General features: G+C 43.9%; 1 protein-coding gene across 2 annotated transcripts in view; it reads right to left on the bottom strand.

The window, feature by feature from the left end:
- MRAS (muscle RAS oncogene homolog) overlaps positions 1 to 9,178 on the bottom strand; it is a 46,216-nt gene extending 37,038 nt beyond the window's left edge. The window contains exon 1 of one of the 2 annotated variants that reach the window (XM_081886012.1): positions 9,025 to 9,178. The gene's annotated coding sequence lies outside the window, so the exon portion shown is untranslated. The remainder of the gene's footprint in view (positions 1 to 9,024) is intronic. The other variant, XM_081886014.1, reaches the window with a different exon arrangement.
- Positions 9,179 to 20,018: the final 10,840 nt, after the last annotated feature.

Below are 20,018 nucleotides of genomic sequence, written 5' to 3'. Positions count from 1 at the left end.
GATCTTTCCCCCCTCCTCTCCCATTGCCTGCCAGATTTCCACAGCAAGTCTAAACTGCTGCAACAAATGCTGTCCCCAAACCCATCCTGCTTTTGCCCGCTCTCTTATCTCCTGCTTTTGCACAAGTTCTGTTTCAAATCGGGACTCAGTCCCTCGTGTTCTTTACTTTCTCAGCATTTCACAGGAGTCCGGCCTCTTTGATCTTTAAAGCAATAGTTCTGAGTGGTGTTTCCTTAACCTTTCAAGTTCCTTCTCAAGCTTGTGGATAATATGATCCCCTTGTAGCCTTGAAAGTGAATTACTTATCAGATTTGCCTTACACACACACGTATATGTGTGTGTTATTATAGCACAGACTAGAAAAACACTTTCATCTACCCTTCTACTCTTATTATTTCCACAGCTCATACCAATCTTCAGAAATCAAGTAGAAATACATTGGATTCCAAAACTCTGCATAAGGAAAACTCAGCTGTTCTTTTTTTCTTTTCCTTTTTTCACATGTAGATTTCCACAGAGTTGTGTCACACCGAAATGTCACAAATGACTGTTTTAAGTAACTGAAAGGGCATTCACGCTGAGGCAGCTTGTCATTTTTGCACAGCTTTGGAAGAGCAGGAATCATCTACCCTTCTCAAGCGACTTCAGTCTGCAAACCTGTGTAAGCCCCACTGAACACCATTGTGGAGCAGATCCTGCACTTTGCTGGCATGACATATTACTATCAGTGTTGCTGCAGGGATCTCAGATATGGGAAATACTTGTGTCTGAAATGTTGGAAAGCTGGATTTGTTATACCGGACTGTGGGAAGTATGTGTCTGGCTGGTATGTGGAGACTTCTGCCTTGGGATGGAGAGTTGGCCAGATAACATCTTGGGTTCCTTCTAGCTTTGCAATATACCTATGGTCCATCCAGCCTATGACCAACTCAGAGGAAGACTAGAGGAAGACTAGAGTCTAAGAAGCTGCTTTTTATATGTTGCCATATAAGTGAAAGACAAACAGGATGGTGCTGGACCAGTTTGGGATTTGGGTCTGATCCAGCAGTGAACTCCTCAAGTACAGACAGGATTTGAATTTTGAAAAATGAATCAATTATAAATAAGGGCTTTATTGTATTTGGTGCTATGGTATGGTATTTTAAGATGCAGTAAGGTAAAGGGACCCCTGACCATTAGGTCCAGTCGTGACCGACTCTGGGGTTGCGGCGCTCATCTCGCTTTATTGGCTGAGGGAGCCGGCGTACAGCTTCCGGGTCATGTGGCCAGCATGACTAAGCTGCTGCTGGATAACCAGAGCTGCACACGGAAATGCCATTTACCTTCCCGCCAGAGCAGAACCTATTTATCTACTTGCACTTTAATGTGCTTTCAAACTGCTAGGTTGGCAGGAGCAGGGACTGAGCAATGGGAACTCACCCTGTCGTGTGGATTCAAACCAGCGACCTTCTGATCGGCAAGCCCTAGGCTCTGCGGTTTAACCCACAGTGCCACCCGCATCCCTAAAGATGCAGTAGTCCCTTCCTGTTTTCACAGATGCCCCAAATGGAAAACAGCAAGCAGCACCTGAGAACAATAGCATGATTTCCAGCGACTGGTGTTCAGAAGGATTTCACCTCCAGCCGTGGAAGCAGAGCACAGTCTCCAGAATGGCTAGCAGCCACTGACAGATTATATATATATATATATATATATATATATATATATATATATATATATATATGTATGTATATGTATATATATATAAAATACCATCCAAACTGGAGGTCATCACTGCCTCCTGTGAAAGCGAGTTCCATATTTTAACTACAACACCGGAGAACTCAGAATAATGAGTTGATCATATTATTAATGGATGCCCCCTTTGATATATGGTGTGTGATGGATGCTTTTAACTGAATTATTCTTCTTGCATTACATATATAGATGGAAAATAATTATGGACATACACACATACTTGCCTGCCTCAATTCTATTTGCAAGAACTCAGGTAGGGGGTGAGCACATGGCTGAGTACCTCATTCCCCACCCTACCCCCACATTCAGCCATCAACACATTCAATAATGACTTTTTTGTTCCACACGGAATAGCACAAAGTTTCCGAGGCACACACAGAGCAGTTCTTGCTCCATGCAGTCCTAGCCTCCTGTTGCTGCATCTTCTGCTAGGAAGCACACGCGAGGCTCTGTGCCAGTTACGAGCGTGATTCATCATCTCCATGCTCTCCACTTACATCACGATGCACCGCTGCCAATTAAAAGCACAAGCCTGCGTATGGCCGGGGCTGGCGTCCAGCTGCTTGGGCAGACGGAACCCATCAGGTTTGATTTTTTTCATGTCTCTCTGGTGTCTCTTTGGCAGCCCCACCCTCACACTGTTAACATTTCTCAGGCCGATAAAGGCAGAGAAAGCAAAAAGCAAAACCCCTTTGCTGTTTCAGATTGCGGATCAGTTGTTCATCCATCCCCTTTCGCTTTCTTGGGATATTCCACCCAGTTTAAGAATCAATCGCACTCTCTCTCTCTCTCATAAGGAAAAAAGGGGAAAGGCGTTTTATTTTATGCAATGTTCACTTCCTCTGTAAAACTGTGAGTAAGTGAAATCAGCCCGCAAGTCTGCTAGTAAACAGAAATTGGGTTTCACATCCTTCCTGGACAAATAAAGTCGTGAGTGTGTGTGTGGTCACCAAAGCTATTCTTGATATGATAAGAATGACAAGATCTCACTCTGCAACAGATTACACGGAAGTTCAATCAGAGTCATTATTACTTAAGGTCAAACTACATGTAGCTTGCCTTTGCATCGTTTATAGCCTGCACACAGAGCGAATTGGGATGCATGGCACTGGGGTGGGGAGCTTTAACCCTTTGCCCCCCTCTCCCTGTCCTGTAATCCCAAATACAGCCCTCCCTCCTGCCACTTGCAATGAGAGGAAAACTGTGCAGAGTTATCCCTCTTTGGGGAAAGGGACATAGGCTAGCAGGCAGAGGAGGACTTGGAGCGTAAGCAGAATTGAGGGGCGAAGCTTGTCTTGATGGGCTAGGGCCTACCTTGATCAGGCAGGGGTGATCAAATCACATAGTCAAGAAACCCAGTCCATAGCTATAGAGCTTTGTTCCAACTAAGCATGCATAGGGTTGCTTTGTGAACCTAGTAATACAAGACTCCCATCTTCTTTCTATAGGCTGCGTGATAACCTCTGACCTTGCTGTTAAGAGTATGAGTCAGTGGGTTGGAACCCAGATCTGAGGGAGTGAACTTCCTTCTGTTTCTGTCCATTTTTATGGTTATAACAAATGCAGCTCCACCAGCAAAAGTCACACCAATCCAAAGCTGAAGACACAACCCTCTTTGTCCAGACATAGCAAAACCGACAACTCTTGTGGGCTTTAGCAGAATTGAAAAATAAAATATTCAAAGTTAGGAGACAGGCAAATTAGTAATATCTAAAGAATTTGAGGGCAAGATTCACCTAACCAGCCCCATCAGCAAAAGCCCTGTGCAATGACTTCTACTTGCATCATGAGGCTTTCCTCCCTCCTGCAACTGGCCCTGGGGGCAACGGTTGGGAGAAGCCCAGAACAGCATATGGGGGGGGGGGAGCATTGTTCTGTCTGGAAGGTGGAATGCTTCTGCAGGCATGAACGATTAGAACAGTGTGAAGTTGAATTCTACCTTCAGTATTTAGAACACCCACAAAGTATATATTTCATAAGCTCCTATCTGTATTTTCCAAAATTTAAGAATAGTTGGCAGGCCACCCCTTCAGCAGGCAGAGTGTTCTGGGGGCCAATTCTGATGAGATGCTCTTCCTCCATAGGACAGCAGGCAGGAAAAAAGAGGAAACATCATTCCTATACTAACATACCTGAAGTAGCTGCTGAATCATTTTCAAGGGCAGCCCCACGTACAGTGCATTGCAGTAATCTAACCAAGAGATTATCAGAGTGTGGATTACTATGGCCAGGCTCTGTCCAAGAATGGCCATAGCTGGCAAACCACTGGGCACCCAGGGTCAAAGCAGGATCTAAAGTGCTCCTGAACTACATATGTGTGTGTGTGTGTAACCATGTTTAGAGATGGGCTACCTAATTCCCAGACGAGAGAAGCACCTACCCACAGCATCTCCATCTTGTTGAGATTCAGCTTCAGCTTATAGGTCCTCATCCACTCCATTACAATGGTCTGGCACCTCCCCGGTCTCAACTCCGGGCTGATGAATATGACCCCCTATAATAGGGGGTGGCAACTTTTTGTGCGTGTACCCATGGTAACTATTCATTAGTTGCCTGACTCATTAGTCCCAAGCAGAAGCTGCAGTTGTAGAGCACACCTTATTCCATACTGAGAGTATTTCACTGCCGTGGGCAGATTGGACTTCTTTGCCAGTTAACTTTTCCCTTGCTAATTTCTCTTAATTGCATCCATCCTAAAACCCAGCCCCACACAAATGGATTTTTACAGCCATTTAAAATGTCCATCGATTTCCAGCAAATGTTATGGGAAGATTCAGTTTCAGGGTCAGGACCTTTCATGTTGTATTGAATATATTTAGGGTATAAATGCTTCTTTTTGATGCTGACAGAGTCCCCCTAACACTACACATGCATTTTTAAAAATTATTATTATCAAGGGACTGATTCCTAATAGGGAAATATGTTTCATTAAAATTAAAATACTTCTATACCACTTTCACAGCAATTCAGAGTTGTTCATAGTGAATGTCTTTAAAAAACCGAATTAAAACTGAAAATACAACATCACTACATAATTTCTTAAAGAACTATAGAAAACAGTTTTTTTTTTAAATTAAAAAATCCAGAGCTAAATGGATAAGGAGGGTCTTACACCACCTCCAAACAGATGGGAAGAATTCACAGAAAGGCAGGATGGAAATATTTAGAGCAAAGAGTTGTCCTAACTTCAGGGAAGAAGATCCATAGTTTGTAAGCATCTAATAAGATCTGGAGGTTCACAGGGTCCCCACCCCTGCGGGAGGATATCAGGAGGAGACCTCATTTGGCAAGTGGGCTCATATCTTAATCTGAAACATTTTGTCCAACTGGTTTGGTGGGGCAGTACAATAGATATTAGAAGATTACAAACTTGATTACAGCTTTTGGCATAGCACAATGAACAATAAAAGGTGGCAACATGCAGAATGCAAGCTGCCAAAAAGGAAAACATAAAAGCACACACCATACAATACTACGAAGGCATAAATGCCTGTGAAAGCAAGAAAGCTAATAGCTATATAAGTCATGAATCTCACTAGGAGGTCTTGCTTAAGAATAACCTACCATGCAAGAATGTTCCAATGATAAAGGTGTGTGTGTGGGGGGGGGGGGAGTAATAGGAACACAGGAAGCTTGGAACAGAAAGACTCAAGTGAGGCATATGGTCCTATTTAACTTTTAGGGAGATCAGGGCAGCCCATGGAAGGTTATCCTAATTCATCCGCCCAGCAACACAGTGAGTTGGTTAGGCTAGGACACAGTAAATGGGCCAAGGCTGTCCGAGGAGTGTAGTGCAGCCTTTCGCGACCACCAGGTATTTTGGACTACAACTCCCATCAGTCCCAGGAAGCATGGCCAATGATTAAGGATGATGGGAGTTGTAGTCCAAAACATTGGGAGGACCCAGGTTAGTGAAATACTGTATGGCTTAGTGGCTGAATCAGCAGTTGAACCCAGTCAAGCACTCTATTCACTACAGCACGCTTGACTTGATTGTCACACACTGCATTCACAATGGATTCCTTCATACATCTCTTGTCTTTGGGGAAAATGAACCATCTATTTAGTTGTATCAATCGACTCTTCACCAAGACTTGATACTCTTGTGTGCATGTGTGAGGCATCTTGGCTGTGAGTCCTGGAAGACCTGCTCCTTGCCTTGCAGGCCTTTTCCCACCTGGCCTGGGATGGCAGAGCCCTGAGTGACTCCAATGACAAAAACAGAAGCTGTTGCACTCTTGTTGGTTTTTTGTATCTTTATTTTAGATCTTGTTGTGAGTTATGTGGAAATTATTCAGTTTGGCTGCGTATTTTTGATGTTTGGTTTACTGATTATGACTGCTTTTGTTATGTTGCAGTTATTATTATTATTTTCATGTTGTAAGCCACCCTGAACATGGATAAACTGTGGAAACGTGGCATACAAACAACTTGATATATGTATCTTCTGATCCTCCAGTGTGTTAAAGTCTTTGTGTTTTATTTATTGAAAATACTTATACCCACATTCCTCTCAATGGATACTAAGTTAACAAATAAGGCAACCATACAACAGAGTGACTAAATGTAGCTACAGCAAATTAAGGCAGCTAAAATCCGCCAATCGCAGAGCAGGTTAAAGAATCCAGACTGAATACTCAGAGCAAACAAATATGTCTTAAAACCTTGGACTAAATCAGTGTTGGCTCAAGTTGCTCCACTTAGTGGAGGGCATTCCACATCACTGCAGAGAAATCTCTCCCCACCACAAAATACTTTTACTTTCTTGTGAAAGTGATGTAGACTCCTAGACAAAAAACAACAACACAAAAAACCCAGCCACAAACAGGCAATGCATTTAAAATTATGAATAAGCCTTGGTTTAAAAGTTCATTTACTTATACTATGCCATTCTTCCAAATCCATTCCTTCATTTTACAATAGTCGCTTGAGAAAGATTAATCTAAGACAAGGGAAAGCAACATGGTGCCCTCCAGATGTTGCTGATGGCAACTTCTATCATTCCCAACTATTGGCCATGCTAGCTGATGGGAGTAGAGCTCACACCTGGAGGGTACCAGTGGCTACTGTGGAACTAAGGATAGTGACCGGTCCAAGAACTGTCTCCTAGTTTAATGAGGTGGCTATAGTTCCTCCCATCCATCTCCTCTCTAGCCTTCTCACCAGCCCTCCTCCCCTGTCTGCACAAAAGGAAACATGCTTGCAAACATTCCATATCTCTTCTATATTCCACCATGCATCAGAGACATTCACGCAAGGCACAAATACGAGTTTCAAAAGTGCCTTTTAGTCCTGTGACAAAATGGGCTAGCAATAATTTGCATTCTGAACTGATCCAACTGAGAATATGGAAGCAGTGCAGAAACATGGCATGTGGTGCATGGGGGTGCAGGGAGGGCAGCTGCCCCCCTAAATCATGTAAATAAATAAAAAAATTGTCTCGCAGATAACTTGGTTCTGCCCCCCCCCCCAAATCCTGGCTATGTCCGTGATGTGGCGTATGTAGTCATACAGTTTCCCCTCTTACAGGCTCAAGTTTGCAGCTCCACTTGCAATGTGGCTGAAGCGTTGTTGTGACAAAGGGGTGACGGTTTCCATGCACACCAGTGCAGGAGACGCAAATGCATAGAATAGGCATAACACATTGTGCTAATTCCCCCCGCCCCCCACGTACAAGTCATATTTGTGCAGGAAAATCACGTGTAAAGAAGCCCTAAATGTTGCAAGCTGGATGTGTGGCAATGCTGTCACATGGCTACATGCCAAAGAGTCAAGTCACATGCAACTTTTTGAGAGAAGCAGTTCATCACAAGGTTATTTTACCTCATCCATTTCACATTTTGACCCTCAGAGGGATAACCATATTAGTCTATTACTTTGTGAGTGACACAAAAAAAGTAGCTCATTAAAAAGGCTGAAAAGTTTACTGTGACAAAAGCTTCTGAGGATGAGAGTCGATTCCATCTGATGCACTGAAAAACTATTCTTTTCTTGTTTTGACATTGTCAAGCACAGATACCCCTCTGAACTATTAATAATGACCAGTATCAGTTTCTTTCTTAAGGCTGCAATCCTATGCATACTTTCCTGAAAATAAGACTGACAGGGGCTTGCTTTAAGAACAGAAGAACAGAGGCTTCGGCTGTAAACTACAAGAAATTGGGCAGAGATGGGGTAATCCACTTTCCAACTATTCATATTTCACTTAGCCAAGTCCACAGTGCCAGATTCTGGACAAACCCAACACTACACAACACAGAATCAATCTGTTACTTATATGAATTGGCTTAACTACTGACTGGGTTTTTCCGCATGAAATCTGTTTCATACCTAGCTAGAGACCAGATTTTCAGTCAGGACATTAGATTCTGTATGCTAGTTGTTCTTTGTGTACACAAAAAAAGCTTCGTTGAGGCTGCAACCCTAGAACCACTTACTTGGGAGCAAGTCCCATTGAACAAAGTGAGACTTATTTCTGAGTAAATGTGCATGCTACTGTGGTATAAGCTTGCTATTCATTCATTTCCTTCATCTTCCCCTGCTGTGAAGCAGCTTTTTGTTTTTGTTTCCAGCTCTTTATTATGTACCTTTCAGGCCAATAGCTTCAGTTCTGGGGCTTTCGGTTTTTGAGCCAATGATCTTTTAGAAAAGAGAGGTGCATGCATTTTCCCTTTTTAAAAAAAAGTATATTCTTGAAAGGAATCTCCAAAAGCAGCCAGAGAAGAGTCCAAGCATAAAGGTCGGGCATGTGAAATATACTATGATCAACTGAGGCTGCAGTTCTGTATAAATTTAGCTTGGAAACAAACCGCACTTAGTACAATGGGACATGCTTCTGAGTAAACACAGAACCGACGCGGGGGGGGGGGGAGCATTCCTAAGTATGCTGCATAAATTATTATTGCTCACAAATAACTGTACTGCTAAACAGTTACCAAAAAAAGAGGCTTCTCCCTATATCGCCCAACAAATTAGGTCATCCGAACAGAACTATATTTAATCATTTAAAGAGCAGAAAATAGTTTGCAGGAAAGAGGCGAACTACACAGGCAAAGTTCTTCACTGGCACCTCTTCGAAGGGGTAGAATTATAACTGGCCAGGCTAGTTAATACGAAGAGAGATCTACATTTCTGGAAATGAGAGATCTGCAAGTTACAGGTTGTGCAGCGTTTGACAATCGCAAGCTTTGATAGCAGAACTCTGATCAAGATTCACATGCATCGCCTCTCGGTGGGCGAAAACAAAACAAAAACGATTGCGCTTTATGCAGCCCAGAAGTCACTCACCGTCAGCACCCGGCTTGGCCCAAGCCTCGCCCGTCCAGGACAAGCCGCTTTCTGGCTCCAGTTGGCGCTTCTTTCTCTTCAAAGTAAATCCATCCCTTTGGAAAAGCACTCCGAGGAGAAGATGGTCATGAAACCGCCCCCTCCCCGTCAGTCACGCCTTCTCCAGCCCCCGCCCCGTTCGCGTCCAATCAGCCCAGCTCTAGCCTCTTAAAGCTACAGCGACCTCCCTGTGGGGTTCTTTAAAGGCCGACCGGGACGATTACAAATAGAATGGGCTCAAACGCGCGCGGGAAGGCGGCGGGGAGGGAAGAAAGCGATTGGCAGGATTTATTTTTCTGAACGGGTTTGTTTAAGACTGACTGAGAGAGACGGAGACAGTCTTTTTGGCATCGGGGTCAGCAAGAGCGGTCCCCCCTCCTTCAGGAAAATGGTCCGGTCCTGCCCCAGTTCCCTCCATGAATTGGCTTTTAAGGTGGACTTACAAGGTGCAGGCGTTTGGGGGGGGCCGGCACCTTAAGGGGGCATTAGACGCGCTGCTCCTTCAGTCGTTTGGGATCCCTGGCTGTTTGCACGTGGGCTTGCTGGAGGGATCGTCCAGCAACGATTGAGAAGGGAGGCGCGGCGGTTTTATTCCGCAAATAAAGCCAAGCTAGCGCTTCCCTAGCCATCATCGGTGCCAAAGAGCGGCACGCGCCGCTCCCAGCTCGGCGCATTCCAGATCCCTGCCCTGTGTACGCGCTGCTATTTGATCCAGGCCACCCTTCGCTCCATCTTTTTTCCCCTCCTTAATGGGAGGAAAAGATCCATTCCGCCCACTTACGCTTCTTGCCTTTAGTGCATCGTTGTTGCGGGCTAGTATTGCGCGCCAGGACTCCAGAAGAGCCGTGCCGGGTCCCACCTAGTCAGTGCAGCATCCTGTTCTCACATCTGGCCGGCCAGATGCCGCTGGGAAGCCCACGATCTGAGCGCAGCACCCCATGCCACACTTGGCAGGGCCCAGCACCTGGTATTCAGAAGTATCCTGCCTCTGCCTCTGAGAGTGGAGGGGACACATAGCCCTTGCACTAAAAAACAAGAAAGCCAGAGATACTGCTATGTGCTGAAAGCAGTGCTGGATTTATGTATAAGCTAAACAAGCTATAGCTTAGGGTCTCACTCTCTTGGGGCTCCCCCCCAAAAAAAATTAGAGGGGGAAAAACACCTGGATGTACATTTGCAAAATATAAGATAAAAAACAAAAAAAACTTACATATGGCAACAGTGTTTTGTATTGTGTAGGATCCTATGATGTACATATTTTGTTATGTGCAAATGGCTTTAGATACCTATTAGGTTCATAAATTGCCATATAGCATATGTTCAACACAAAAAACAGTGACAATTTGTTGTTGACAAAGGACAGCTGGACATACAAAGGGCCCCATTATCTTAGGGCCTCATCAAACCTAAATCCGGCCCTGGCTGAAAGCAACTGAAACAATAAACTGAGAAGGTACCTGGTTTAAATACCGTTTCTGCCATGTTATCATTAGGTGGCCTAACTAGGCCAGGAATTCTCGGCCTCAGCAACCCCCTCCCCCCCCAAAAGTATTAATACTACTAGATCTATCACAGAGGCCAGCTCATTAGTGGCTTCTAGTTATGATGGCTATGTAGTATCTCCAGAACCATTATCTGTTGGTGGGGGTCACAAGATGGAGAAGCCAGTTGTGCTCATGTCCTCCTTGTTGGCTAGTTGAAACCAGGGTTAGGATTGCATCCTTCATCTAGATTTACAATTACTAGTTACTGGTTTTTTAAAAAAACACCAGATTTTCCATGGAAAAAGTAAATCCAGCTTTAAATGAGAAAATATTGTCATAGGATCGAGGAACTGCTGAACTGGTTAAGCTAGTTTCTTTGTCAGATTGACGGCCAGTTAAATATCCTTATCTCTGTAACTGGAGGTATGGCCATGTTGTGATAGAGACTAACAGGAGATGCTCCCAGGAGGAGTGGGGTGGGCCTTTTCCTACCTCACCTGGATGGATGCCTTACCACCCTAGGAAGGAGAGCCATAGCCAGGAGGGTTAGCATATGTGGGTGAGTTTTGCTGATGCTGGGAGATCAAAGCTGACTTTCTTTGTGGGCTTAATCCAAAGCTATGGTTTGTGGAGCACCCCAGGAACTTAATGGAGACGTGAGATATGTTGGAGTGTTAATGCAGTCTCTCTCTCACACACACATAAAATTTTTATTTTTGGGGGTTTCAAGAGCACGTGCATTGTCTATTTTCAGGTCATAGTATCTTTTCTACAAATCAGTTATGTCCTATGTGAGACATTGATGTTGTATACAATATAAGGTTGGGGGAGAAGAGAGGTGGGTGGCAAACTTGTATTCTTTTACATAGTGTATGTGTGAGGTTTTGTGTCAGCGTCACTTGGGTAGATTCTCTTTCTATTCATTCATTATATTTCCTTGGCAGTGAGAGAGGTGCGGGGGAGGACAGAGCATGGTTGGTTGTCTTTAGTTGGCTGCAGTGAGACTTGTTTGCATGGAGTGGGGAAGGAGAGATTGTTGGGTCAAGTTAGTTTTTGGAACGTGAGATGTCATGCGCTAACAGAGCTGTACTCATTTAAATGCAAAAATCCTGTGCTTGTTCTATCCAATATTAACTTTCCAAAACATGTTGTGGACCACAACATGGGAACCTCCCAACGGGATGCTTTTCCTTGGCTGCGTAACTTGTGCCTTTGGCATCAGGATGACTAGACGTTGCGCCAACTCACTTTCCTGCCACTTGGCATATCTGCACAGCAGGGAATATCTGGGAACTTGTAGTTCTCTGCGGGTGTGCAGGAGGGATGGTGACAGAGAATTCTCAACACCATCATTAAGGAACACAATCTTGGAATTGTTTGAGGGAAGCCATGGCAGTTACGATGGTACAACATGATGTACATTTGCAGTGTAAATATACCTTCAGGGCTCCAATGCGTGTATCCATTGTTGACTTATACACCAACTTGCAGCCATAGCAAAGGTGCTTTCACATACAAAAACCAAAAACACTGTCCTTCTCAGCATGTCATGAATGTAGCCTGGGTTTGGAAGGGGATCCAGGCAATGGTGCCAGTTTTCAATAATTTATTAGTTCTATCTGTTCAAGAGGAGTTCTCATCCATGCACACATGTTTGGCAGGGATAGCAAAAAAACCCCACACATTTGCTCCGAGCCTCTTTCTCTGCTTACTCTGACGAGACAAGTTGGCATCATGATTACAGGGCTCTCTGGCCCTATCAGGATGCTTTTGTAAGACTACTGCCTTGATTGACGCCAATCCATGCCTTGCTGATTCGTAACTTGCAAGGAAAGTAGCTCATCTTCTCAGAGGCAAAGTCCTGTTTATTTGAGATAGCTAAACTGCTGAAAGCTATTGATGGCTAACATCCATTTAAACATTCACTCATTCAGTTCATGATTACATTAAAAATAGTAAGAAGAATAGAAGGAAAACGTATCTGAACTTTGGTGCAAAATAATATCTGATTTATCATGATGTGCGACAGGCAGCTGGTTGCCCATGTGCATGACAATCCCTATTTTGGAAAACTTCAGTCTAGCCATGTCAGAAGTGGGAATTCTTTGTTACTGGTGGAATAATGCAACATCCCATGTTTGTCCTTACAACAAACCTGGGAGGAGGTAGGTTAGGTGAACAGATTGTGACTGGCCCAAGTGAACTTAACAGCTAAGTGGGGATTTGAACCCAGGGTTTCCTACTCCAAGTCTGACACTCTAACCGTTGCGTCACACTGGCCGTTAACAGAAGTGGAAGCTGACTTCTTCCAGTTTCTTGCTTCATATTTAGACTTTTCTAAATGTCCTGCCCCGTTGATTGGATTTCTTTCAGCTTTGCATATAATCTGTCTGGGAGCATTTCTGGATGAGTCAACACAGGGTTCACTTGGTGTCCTGTTCTTCCTATTCACCTTGATGTGTGCAGTATTTCAGCCCATGGTTGTGCTGGGGGAGGAATGGGAGCTTCTGCTGACCCCCGCACCACTTCTTCTACACATGCCCCTCTGTACTTGCATGGGGAGGGATCAGATCTGCCCAGATCTGGTGGTTGGCTTAGGATTATTAATGCCGATGTAACGCTGCATTAGGGGACATGGGTGGCGCTGTGGGCTAAACCACAGAGCCTAGGGCTTGCTGATCAGAAGGTTGCCAGTTTGAATCCCCACGATGGGATGAGCTCCCGTTGCTCGGTCCCTGCTCCTGCCAACCTAGCAATTTGAAAGCACATCAAAGTGCAAGTAGATAAATAGGCACCGGTCCAGCGGGAAGGTAAACGGCATTTCCGTGCACTGCTCTGGTTCGCCAGAAGCGGCTTAGTCATGCCGACCACATGACCCGGAAGCTGTACGCCGGCTCCCTCGGCCAGTAAAGCGAGATGAGCGCCGCAACCCCAGAGTCGTCCATGACTGAACCTAATGATCAGGGGTCCCTTTACCTTTAGCTCTGCATTACAGTCAGGATTTTTTACGCAGTGCTTGTCTTTGGATGGCTTTGCACAAATACTTCTGGTTTTCTTTTCTCTGCATCACATTAGCAGTCACACACAGAGAGAGATGCCCATGTGAAAAGGGGATGTCGTGATTCATTTTAGAAAAAATGCCTCCGCAAACAGTCCCAGGGGGAAACGAACAGCGAACATGCTTTTTGCCTTTGCGATTGAGCCTGGCACGTTGCTGAACAACCAGATGTGGCATTTGACCGTGGCCTACGCAGTGTTATACGTGGAATAGAAATATTAAGGCGAGCACGAACGCTCCTTTTGTGTTGCCATCGAGAGTCGTGAAAGCCGGCGGAGAAGAAGTTAGCGACACCTAGTGGCCATCAGATGTAACAGGAAATGCCTCGTACAAACAGCAGTGGTATGAATAATAAAATAGAGTTCAAGCAATGTTGGAACGTTGTGGGCAGCACATGCCCTTAATGTAGATTATGGGATGGGCAAGAGCATCAGCAGCCCTTGGTGTGGAAATAGGGGAGTTCTGGTGCTGTGGGTTAAACCACAGAGCCTAGGACTTGCCGATCAGAAGGTCAGCGGTTCGAATCCCTGCGACGGGGTGAGCTCCTGTTGCTCGGTCCCTGCTCCTGCCAACCTAGCAGTTAGAAAGCACCTCAAAGTGCAAGTAGATAAATAGGTACCACTCCGGTGGGAAGGTAAACAGCGTTTCCGTGCGCTGCTCTGGTTTACCAGAAGCGGCTTAGTCGTGCTGGCCACATGACCCGGAAGCTGTACCCCGGCTCCCTCGGCCAATAAAGGGAGACCCCAGAGTCGTCTGCAACTGGACCTAATTGTCAGGGGCCCCTTTACCTTTTAAGGTCAGAAAAGTGTTTTCAAGTGAAATGGTGGATGATAGACAAACAGGCTCATTTTCTTCTACCTGAAACACATTGATGATGACGGGCCCATTGGGAAGACACAGATTTCATCTTTGGAAGATGAGTTTCTTGCATACTAGACATGATGGCTGTGTTCTGCCTCCATTGTTAGAAGCAGTAACGCTTCTGAACACTAGCTGCTGTGGACCACAAGAGGGGAGAGTGCTCTTCTGCTCGGATGCTGCTTGCTGGTTTCCCACAGGCATCTGGTTGGCTGCTGCGAGAACAGGATTCTGGACTAGATGGGCCATTAGCCTGATCCAGCAGGTTCTTCTCAGGTCCATACAGAGTCTGTCGGTCACCTAGATAGGCTCCTTGTAGAAGAGGAGAACCAACTGTCTTGTGGCAGCATAAACCCGGACAAATTTATTGTGGCAAAAGCCTTCGAGGTCTAGAGTCAGAGCATGAAGATGCATTTCTCAGAATGCACGGGTGTAAGGGACAACAAGTATAGAGGCCGGAGTTAAATGACAATGAAACACACAAAGAACAGAACGTGACAATTCCATTAGAACTTGAATGCATGCAAAACAAACTTAAAATACCATTGACCATAGTAGTCTTCTGGAGCAGCTGTCCTACTTGTATGGCCATCTCTGGGGAAGGGGGTGTTGCTTGGGTGATGCTGTTTGGTCCTGTAGATCCCCCAAGGTAGGGTGCCACATAAATCAGTTTCATCCCCCATGCTGTTGAACATCTACATGAAACCACTGAGACGAGTTATCTGGGGATATGGAGTACAACAATATAAAGATAAAATACAGCTCCATTTCTCCTTTGCATCCATGGCAGTGGATGTGCCAGACCAGTGTCAGGTCTTGGCAGTGGACTGGCAGAGAACCAATAAACTGAAGCTCAGTCCAGGAAACTGAGGCACTGTTAGTGGGTGATTCCCTAGACTGGGTAGGTGGTGTTCAGCTTGTTCTGCATTGGGCTACTGTGGAAAAGGTGAAGATTGTCAGAGAGCAATATATAAACCCGTTCTGTTTCTGACCCTACATGTACCCCCCACCGTAGTGGGTGGGTGGCTTCAGCTTCTAGCCAGCCAAATATGTGATGGTTTAAAAACATATGAGATGCATCCCAAGAGCTTCTTAATAGCGATAATACATTTGATTTGCTTCAGTCTTCTGCCATTAAGCTCTGAAAGCCCTAGTTAGATTGACACGTGCTATATCGTGGTGGGGGAATCATATTAGTCTGAGATGTGAGTAGCAAGACAAAGGCGATGTGGGAATTAATCATCCAGAGAGAACAAAAGCGATAATATCTAATGTAGCCCACTGATGAAATTTCCATGCAGTTTGCTTGCACTCTGTTCAGCAAACCCCATGGGCTGAGAAAGAGTCTTGTAAGATGATGCAAGACACATTTGAACAATATCTCAGTGAATAATGCCATACAAAAACCATAATGTTTAATTTGTTTTTGCTAGCTATAGAAATTGGCTGCCTCTAAAGTTAAGGGTTTTTTTTTTGCAAACCATTAGCTTCTAGTTTTAGGAATTGACAAACACAGCATGGGAGCAAAAGCACAGCCTCAATTGGATCCATGATTTGGGGGGATAATTTATGGACAAGGGTTGTAATTCAGTGGTGGTGCAATTGCTTTGCATACAGAAAGCCCAAGGTACAATCCCCAGCATGTTCAAGGAGGGCTGGGGGGAAGTATCTGAACCCCTATGCTGCCAGTCAGTGGAGACAATACTGAGGCCAATAAACCAATAGTCTGACTTGGTAGAAGGCAGCCTCTGAGTTCCCTTTTTGACTAAGCGAAATCTTACTGGTGAATCTGAATAGGGTTTTAGGTGTTTGCTTATTTGCTAACTGTATCTGCCACACTGCCCAATGACATATGTTCTCTGGGCTGATCACAAAGAAGTAGAAGAAAGAATAGATTTCAATATTAAAATATAATATAAATTGCAGCAGAAAGCAATGCAAACATTTGTGGCTTTTTCCAGTAGAGGAATAAATAAAACAGTTAATAATGTGGACGTACAAATACAGTAAAAACAGAAGGTCTCTATAACTGGCACTGGAAAGGCAAGTTTGCTGCAACCCTTTTTACAAAGTAAAAACAACAACGTTGACAAAACTTTCCCCTTCAGGCACATAATTTAGAAATAAAGTAAGCCACAACCTCTGGAAAACTTTGGGGATTTCTTTTTGCCACATTCCCCCAAAGCAACAACAATTTCCCTCCATATTTTTCAGAGAGGGGTAAATGATTTCATGGGCATGCCAAGCGATTTTCATGACACCACTAATCTCCATTTAGGTACTGCTGCAGCTGGTATATCAGCCCAAGCTGATTAAATAGGTGCTTCAAGTCATGGAGGCCACTTGAGCGGCAGTTCTGCAGATGGCTCAGTTTGTAGAGCATGAGACTCTTAGTCTCAGGGTTGTGGGTTCCAGCCCCACATGGAGCAAAAGATCCCTGCACTGCATGGGATTGGACTAGATGACCCCTCGTGGTCCCTTCCAACTCTGCAATTCTATGACGACAACACCTGGTTGAATAAGCACCTTCAGACTGTGAACTTGATCCAGTAGCACAAGCCCATCCAGAAGGAGTGGAACACCATTCATTTGGGTGGATAAACCGCCATCTTGTCTAGATTGAATCTCAGTTTGTTCACCCCCATCTATTACTGTGCACAAACACTGATTCCGGACATCAGCAGCTTCCCCTGTATCTAATGAAATAAGAGAAAAAGGTGGGTGCCACCCAAATACTGATGACGTCTCAGACAGAATGCCCCATATGATCTCTGCCAGCGGCTTTGTGTAGATGCTACATAGCACAGGGAAGAGAAGAGAATCCTGTGGGGAAAACGTCTTTCATGGTAACATAATGTATTGTTTATACAGTGGTACCTCGGGATGCAAACGGGATCCGTTCCGGAGCCCCGTTCGCATCCTGAATGGAAAGTAAGACGTGATGGTGTGTCTGCGCGTGTACAGGTCGCGTTTTGCTGCTTCCGCGCATGTGCGTGACATCATTTTGAGCATCTGTGCGAGTGGCGAAACCTGGAAGTAACGTGCTCCATTACTTACAGGTTGCCGTGGAGCGCAGCCCGAAAGGACTCAACCTGAAGCACATTCAGCCTGAGGTATGACTGTATTGTAAATATAATATCTTTTTTTTATAATATTTTTATTGGTTTTTACACATATTAAAGACAATACAAAACAAAACACAAACATCAAAGACGTACAACAAAAATTTGACTTCCCCATGCCTTCCCTTCGCCACATCCTTATTTTGCCATTTTTTCGAGCAACTCATCAGTCAGTATTTAATCTAGTCCCTTTTACATTTTCTTGAAGTTTAAGGTTTACAGCTGTAATTCTTTGTTTCTTACCGCTTGTCATCTTATCAGTCCGCAATTTTACAATAATTTTTTAAATATATTTTAAATTTCCCCCAGTCCTCTTCCACTGTCTCTTTCCTCTGGTCACGGATTCTGCCGGTCATCTCTGCCAGTCCCATATATTCCATCACCTTCGATTGCCATTCTTCCAGAGTAGGTAATTCTTGCATCTTCCAATACTTTGCCAACAAGATTCTTGCTGCTGTGGTTGCATACATAAAAAATGTCTTGTCCTTCTTTGGTACCAATTGGCCGACCATGCCCAAGAGAAAAGCCTCCGGTTTCTTTACAAATGTCCACTTAAGGACTTTCTTAATTTCATTATAGATCATTTCCCAGTAGGCTTTAATCTTTGGGCAAGTCCACCAAAGGTGATAGAAGGTACCTTCAGCCTCATTACATTTCCAGCATTTGTTATTGGGCAGATGGTAGATCTTTGCAAGTTTGACTGGGGTCATGTACCACCTATAGATCATTTTCATTATATTCTCTTTCAGGGCATTACATGCCGTAAATTTAACACCGGTGGTCCATAACTGTTCCCAGTCATCAAACATAATGTCATGACCAATATCCTGTGCCCATTTAATCATAGCTGATTTCACTGTTTCATCCTGTGTGTTCCATTTCAGCAGCAAATTATACATTTTAGATAGATTTTTAGTATTGGATTCTAACAATTCTGTTTCTAACTTTGACCTCTCCTTCTGAAAACCAAGTTTCCTGTCCTGCTTAAACATCTCATTTATCTGACGGTAGTGTAACCAATCTCGAACTTTATGCTTTAGCTTCTCAAAACTTTGTAGCTTCAGTTTCTCGCCATCATATTCTAAAATTTCATAATACTTAGGCCAATTAGAGTCCATGTTAATTTTTTTCACTGCTTTCGCTTCCATTGGTGACAACCACCTAGGGGTTTTACTTTCCAATAAATCCTTATATCTATTCCAAACATTGTACAATGCTTTCCTGACAATATGGTTTTTAAAACTTTTATAAACCTTTACCTTGTCGTACCACAGATATGCATGCCAACCAAAACTATTGTCATATCCTTCCAGATCAAGAATGTCTGTGTCTTCAAGAAGTAGCCATTGCTTCAACCAGCAAAAGGCTGCTGATTCATAATAAAGTCTTAAGTCTGGCAGGGCGAAGCCCCCTCTATCTTTTGCATCGGTTAAAATCTTAAATTTAATTCTGGGCTTTTTGCCCTGCCAGACAAATTTAGATATGTCTTTCTGCCACTTCTTGAAACAGTCCATTTTGTCTAGAATCTGCAGCGTCTGAAATAAAAACAACATTCTTGGCAATACATTCATCTTGATAACAGCAATTCGGCCTAACAAGGAAAGTTTCAGCCTGGACCATATGTCTAGGTCTTTCTTAACTTCTGTCCAACATTTTTCATAGTTATCTTTAAATAGATTCACATTTTTTGATGTCAGATTCACCCCCAGGTATTTGACCTTTTTTTCTATTTCCAACCCAGTTTCACTTTGAAACCTATCTTTCTCCTCTTTTGTTAGATTTTTTTCCAGCACCTTTGTTTTCCGTTTGTTCAATTTAAATCCTGCGACCTGGCCGAATATCTCCATTAATTCTAAAACTCTTTTGGTACTAGCTTCTGGCTGTTGCAAAGTTAGCACTAAATCATCTGCAAATGCCCTTAACTTATATTGTTTAGATCCGACCTGTATTCCTTTTACCAGCTGGTCCCTACTGATCATATTTAACAAAACCTCCAGGACCGATATAAACAGTAAAGGGGATATAGGGCATCCCTGTCGTGTACCTTTCTCTATTGGTATTTCATCCATTACCACATTGTTCACAATTAGTTTCGCTCTTTGTTCAAAATATATTGCACCTATACCGTTTTCAAACCCTTGACCTACCCCCATCCCATGGAGATTCTTCTTCATAAATTTCCAAGAAATGTTGTCAAAGGCTTTCTCCGCATCCACAAAGATCAGCACTGCCTTCCTATTGATGTCCACCTCTAGCATCTCCAAAATGTCTATAATGTTCCTCACATTCTCTGCCATATGTCTCCCTGGGAGAAAGCCTGTTTGGTTCTTATGAATCTCCTCCATCAAAACTCTCTTAAATCTTTTTGCTAAAACGTCTGCAAAAATTTTGTAATCCACATTCAAGAGTGATATAGGGCGGTAGTTTTTAACT

This window comes from Podarcis melisellensis, assembly GCF_964234715.1.
Source record: "Podarcis melisellensis genome assembly, chromosome: 1".
Classification (NCBI taxonomy): domain Eukaryota; kingdom Metazoa; phylum Chordata; class Lepidosauria; order Squamata; family Lacertidae; genus Podarcis; species Podarcis melisellensis.
Note: the sequence above shows the minus strand (reverse complement) of the source record. Positions and strands in the feature narration are given on the sequence as shown.